The sequence below is a fragment of the Quercus suber genome, unplaced genomic scaffold (genome assembly GCF_002906115.3).
Source record: "Quercus suber isolate HL8 unplaced genomic scaffold, Cork oak 2.0 scaffold_52, whole genome shotgun sequence".
NCBI classification, from domain to species: domain Eukaryota; kingdom Viridiplantae; phylum Streptophyta; class Magnoliopsida; order Fagales; family Fagaceae; genus Quercus; species Quercus suber.
Window position 1 is genome coordinate 1738207 of NW_027069517.1, and position 6914 is coordinate 1745120.

A 6914-nucleotide genomic window follows, 5' to 3' on the forward strand; every position below is an offset into this window, starting at 1 on the left:
GCGACCCTTGAGAAAGACAGTCATATTTTGAGACTATGCATGATAGGTAGTAGAACCATCCAGAATAATAGTGATAGCACGTATAATGTCTCGTTCGTTTTCTTGAGCCATAATGAAGAAAATGACCAAAAAGAGGGACTTAAGGACCTCAAACGAAGAAACGAAACCTAAAATCAGAATCTACACAAAAAACTAAGCAAGATAGGCCTTGTTGAAAATTTTTGACCTTCGTCAATGGCGGCGGTAAAAGTCAATGGAGTCGATCAAAGTCAAAGGTCAGTAACGGTCAACAGATGCTGACGTCATTGTGCTGATGTCACTATGGTTAACATTGTTAGGATTTGTGCATTTTTGCCCTTAAATCCTATTGTATGATGCTATGTATTACATTATGTATGACATGATGTATGAATAAATATTGTAATTAATAAAGTTATTTTATTATTATCTAAAATAATGGTAACATGAATATTTGGACATTGTCATATAGTCCATGAGATGCATAGTATGTGATTTATATGAAAAGTCATAGAAAATATAAATCACAAGTTCTATGCGTTCAGGTTGGCAGTTTAATTAATAGAAGCACTGGATCTGATAGTTGTAGGAGCTGTGGGTCTGACGGCAGTAACTTACTTATGACAGTAGGTACTGGATGAAGGTAGGGCAGCGGAAAGACGCTGGAGAAGACCACAGTTGCCAGAAAGTCAAAGCATTGGCTCTGATACCATGTTAAGAATATAAAGTGAGAGAGAGAAAGACTGAATGGGCTAAGCTAGACTAAACTATATACTAACAAATGAAGCTTTTGCATATGTAGGATTTTTTTTTCTTTCATTTTTTAAGGGACACATATCCGTATTCTAGACCAATAAGATTTAGACATGTTACCCCAAAGAAGAAGAAGAAGAAGAAGAAGAAGAATAAAAAGTAGACATTATGGAAATTTGAAAGTCCAAGTGAGAATGTTAAAATGAAGAAAACCAAAGCATAAAATGTAATATGGAACTGACCAATTCCCCTCTCCCTCGCCAAAACTAGTCCCCACTCTCCACCTGCATTTGTCTTGCCGAATTGGTAATGGTATTGCACCACTTTAAATATTTTTTTAAAAATAAAATAAAAAATAAAATGGCATGAAGCTTTCTCTGATTAAATAAATTAAAAAAAAAAAAAATACTTTGCTTTTCTATGCTAGGTGCGAAGCTTACTTGGATAGTGCTCTAAGAAATAGAAAAAGGCATAATGCTTTCTCTTTGTTTGCTGCATATATACGAAGAATTCAAAGGAAGTAACTTGTGTGGTAACTTTGCCACAAGTAGGTCAAATTTTGAAAATCCACACAACTGGCATAAATACGGCCCTAAGACTTTTCTCCTCCAAAAACCTTATCTTTTTGCAAGAGGAATACATAGGCATGAGATCTTTGATTGAGATGATTGTGATAGAAAGAGGGTTTTATGGGTTTTTACTTTATTTTATTAATTTATTTAAGTAATTAATAAACCAATAAGTGTTAGGTAAGAGTGATATAAAATTTTTATATCTTATATATAAAAAGTGACTATGCCGCTACAGTGCTTTGGCATTGTGCAAATAATGTATTGTATTGTGCACGCACTATTGCGGCAACAATGCTTTTCTTGGGGCACTTTTTTTTTTCTGTTCTTTTTTTTTTTTAAGTTTTGCACAGTAGCTACAGGCCAAGCGGCACTGTAGCTACAGTAGTTACATTTTTTTTTAAGTGTTCCGTTTGTATTTTTTTTATTATATATTGTTATACTAACCCAATAAATTTCACAATATTTTCACAATTATTGAAGTGTTAATTTCTTATAAGTCAAAATAAAATAATAAAATATGAAACTGTGACTAACCACAACTGAAAATAAATATTTTGTAAAATTGTTGTGACACTTATTAGTACAGTATTCTGGCATTGTAGCTACAATACCAAGCGGCATGTAGCTACAGTGGCTTTTTTTTTTTTAAAAGTACTCTATTTGTTTTTTTTTTCCTTTTAAATATTTATCTAAGCTGGTATGTATATTGTTATACTGACACAACAAATTTTACAATATTTTTATCATTATTATCATGTCAATTTCTTACAAATATATAAAAGCGGCTATGCCCGCTATAGTGCTTCGGCACTGTACACCCAACGTATTTCGCTGTGTAGCACTGTACCTGCAATACTGCTTCGGTTTCGTGAGTATTTTTTTTTTCTTTTTTAACCCTTTGTTTAAGTGCATAGTAGCTACAGTGCTAAGCGGCACTGTAGCTACAGTAGTTACATTTTTTTTAAGTCTTACGTTTGTACTTTTTTCTAAATATATATTGTTTTACTGACATAATAAATTTTACAATATTTTCACAATTATTGAGGTGTTAATTTCTTATAAGTCAAAATAAAATAATAAAATATGAAACTGTGACCAACCATAACTGAAAATAAATGTTTTATGAAAATGTTGTGACACTTATTAATACATTATTTTTGCACAGTAGCTACAGTACCAAGAGGCACTTTAGATACTGTGCCTAATTTTTTTTTTTTTTAGTAATTTGTTTGTGTTTTATTTTCCTTTTAAATATTTATGTAAGCTGGTATATATATTGTTATACTAACACAACAAATTTTACAATATTTTTATAATTATTGACGTGTCAATTTCTTACAAATCGAAATAAAATAATAAAATATGAGACTGTGACCAACCATAACTAAAAATAAATGTTTATAATAAAAGCACGAATGCGCGCACAGTGTCTTGGCACTGTACATCCAGTGTTTTTGCACTGTGCAGCACTCTAGCTAGAACAGTGCTTTGGTTTAGTTAGTCTTCTTCTTTTTTTCTTTTTCTTTTTTTTTTCTTTTTTTTAAGTAATGGGTTTGTGTTTTTTTTTTCTTTTAAATATTGATGTAAGCTGACATTTATATTGTTATACTGACACAACAAATTTTACAATATTTTCACAATTATTGATATGTCAATTTCATACAAGTCGAAATAAAATAATAAAATATGAGGTTGTAGCCAACAACAACTGAAAATAAATGTTTAAAAAAAATGCTACAACACTTATTGTTATCACAATATTTTCACAATTGTTGAAATCTCAGTTTCTTATATATCAAATAAAAAAGGTTAAATCTACAACATTTTCACATTAATTTCACAACAAATCATAAGTAAGCTATTATTGATGGATAGCACTGGAGCTACAATGCTTTTGGTTTATTGGTGAGCCAAAATTGGATGAGCTACATTAAACTTCTTTTTTAATATAATTAAATTGAGTGAGTCAAAATTCACAATTTCACACACAAAATCTATATTAATTTTCTCACTACTGGGGCAGCACGTGCCTTGCACGTGCAGCCCATGCTAGTGTTATATTTATTTTTTATTTTTTTTTAAATTAAGTATGGAGATAAAATTGTTACGTGTCTATTTGTTACAAAATTTTTAATTTTTTGCTTTTTACGTTTTGCCTTTTAAAAAAATAAATGCAAAAATAGCTTTTAAAAATAAGTTATCTTTAGCTTTTTGTCACACATTTAATATAAAATTATTAAAAACTATATATTTTGATAAATAGTATGAAAATAAACTATTAAAAACTGTAGGATACCCAAATCAATACTATCTGAATTTTTTAAAATAAAAAATAATGGATGTATATATAAAATAATTATTTCTCATTTTTCTACTCTACCAAATAAGGAAGATTGTTCTCTCAAAAAAACATTAAGGAAAAATATCAATCCATTACTTTTCCTACCTACCAACCATAGTAAATGTTTGCACACTATGAGCTTTTTAATTTAATTTAATTTTAAAAGAAGTTCCACAAGTGACAACAATTTTTTTTATAGAAAGTAATGATAGCATTGCTATTATAGTTAGCTTATAGCTTAGACCCTTTTAGATATATATCACTATAAGTTTATTTAAAAAATCTTTTTCTCTCTCCTTGTGTGTGTTAAAAATACTTAATATTCTAAAAAAAATAAGTTAGCTTATAGTTATTTTTTACTTTTAATAAAATTGTGAGATTTAACCCAATAACATCCATTCTACAATATGTGATCTAAGTGATAAGATTATTATAACAAATAAATAAGATTTTCAAAAGTTTCAGGATTTTATGTCCAAAAATAGAAAAGAATAAAAAGAAAATAACAAAAAAAAAATTTATGTGAAAAAATAAACCATTTTATACTTTTAGTAATAGAAGTTAGAAGGAGGAAATGTAATATAAATTTTTTTTTTCAAAATATAAATTCAATACAAAATTATTTAGTAATGTCACGTGAACAAGTGACAACCTTGATGATATACTAACAACGTCTCGTTAGATTTATAACAAAATGACATCTCTTTATTTTAATGTGATAATAAAAGTGTTATTTTAGGGACACTTAGGTGGTGGGCTTAATAAATTTAAATAATAGAGACCCCAAGTTTCATCCACCATAAGATCACACTATCAATCCATGAGATTATATATATATATATATATATTGAACAATTAATCTTATGATTGTCAAGAGCCTTATAACTTAATGGCATAAAAATTCTATCAAGTATCTCATTGCTCGTTGTTGTAATTGTTGAATTATTAAAAAAAAAAAAATCTTACAATTAGAAAAAATAAATACATAATAGTATTTTCAATTTAATTTTTTATCACTTAATAAAATTTAAATAAACCATAATGTCATATAAACTCAAACTATTAAATTTTTTAAAAATAAAAACAATACTGAAATGCTATTATTAAGAGCAGATGTCATAATTTAAAACTAAAAAAAAAAAAATTAAATTTATCCTAAGTTTCCGTGTTAAATAAAAAATTAAATGGAAAGAATGCTAGTATTTGTTTAGATATTTTGTTTTTTGAAATTTTATTTGTTTATTTATTTTTTGCTGAAAGTATAATTAATTAATTATAATTAAGAAAATGGTAAGACTAAAAAAAAATGGCAAAGTATGCTTAAACGTTAAATAAAAAATAAAATCTAAACTCACACTAAACGATATTATTTGAAGCCTAAAATAGTAAAATCCAAGCGCCATGCAAGACACGACATCGGACCTGACATATAAACCAGTGCTTTTGAGCCACGTGTTGGTTTGAATTGTGCTGTTCATTTAGCAACCAAAAAAAAAAAAAAAAACAGTCAGAATCCAATATCGTACCAGTTCTGTCGTTTAACATAGTACGACAAAGACTATTTGACTTTCAAACCAAACCACTGAACCAGTATACTATTGTGGCCAGTGTCCACGTGACAAGTCGACAACACAGTAGCAATACTCAGGTTCAATGGTTCATCCTCGCCCAGCCTCACTTTACTGTCTCTCTCCTCCTGAATTCCACACTTGAACTCTACTCACCCCTCTTAAATAAAAAAATAAAAAGAAGAAGTGAAATTCCAAATAAAACCCTTCAAAAGTCAAAAGTGACTAATTAAATTTTGAATAATTTTAAATCCAAAAACTTTATAATTCATGATAGTCCAAATTATCAATATTTAATTCCCCTCTTCTAAATATTGTTTTCATTCTTTCTTTCTTTTTCTTTTTCTTTTTTTTAAATTATGGGACTGTTTGGTACATGTATTTAAACACGTTTTTTTTAGTTTTTAAATAACATTACACGTATGTTCACATATATTTTTTACTCACACGTATTTTAAAAAAAAAACTGAAAACTGTTGTTTAAACACACGTATCAAACAGACCCTACCTCTCTACCAATATTGTTTTATCTATTGACAATTGAGTTGAAAATTTTTCTCCCAATAAAATAAATTGATTAGTTAGTGATTTTAACATATAAAAATCTAGTGAATTGTCACATTTTATAAAGTATAAAGTTTAAGGTTTTAACATAAGAATTGTTAGGAGTTTTGAAGGTGAATGACATTACCCCTTCTTTTTTGTGAGGGGAATCAGAATTCAAATCTAGTTAATCTCTCACATTATTGTAATTATTTGATTACGAGATTAAATTCTATAAAAAAAAAAAAAAGTTGAGAGAGTTTCGACCAATAGTATTCGCTCCTAATAATGGCTCATTATCATCAGACCAAGATATTAATCAGTTTTTGGTGTAGACGGGAATTAAACTCTTGATCTCTTATTCAACCATTAAAGACTTTACTAGTTAAGCTAATTGGGAAAAAAAAATTAATTCTATAAAGATGTGGTGTAAAATTCAAGTTTTACACCCTCAAATCCCAACATGACACATCATCGTATTACATATTAAAGAATAGACACAATCATACTCAATCAATATAATACCAATTTGAAAATCCAAGTCAACTATGAGCTTATTTATATGTTATTATTTATGGTAGAATGTATTGAGTTTTATATAAAAAATTGGCGTGACAATTTCTAATTGGATGATATAAAACATAAGTTTTACACCCATCCTTACCAAAAAGAATAAAAAATATTCCATACCTATCTACAAGTGACAGGAATGGTACAAACAACCTTAGATAAAGCCTAAAAGTATAACTTTAAATTTTAATGACTAAAATCATTGGCTAATCTTTAGTGATTATCTGCGTATATCTCTATTTCTCATAAAAATATTTTTATAAACTAATGTCTTAAAGTCATTCATTAAGTTTTTCCAAAAAAATAACTTTTGATCCCAAGGTTTATTATTAAATTTGTTTTGAGTTTTTTATTATTTTTTTATGAGATAATTTCAACAATCTTTCTAAAAATATTTTTTTAAAATCAAACTTTAAGACCATCCGTTAAGGTTTTTAGATTAATGACGTCTAATCTTGACAATAGCTTTTAATCATCAAATTAAGACACTAATCAATTTTTTATACAGACAAAAATTAAATCCCAAATATCTTACTTACCCACCCACCC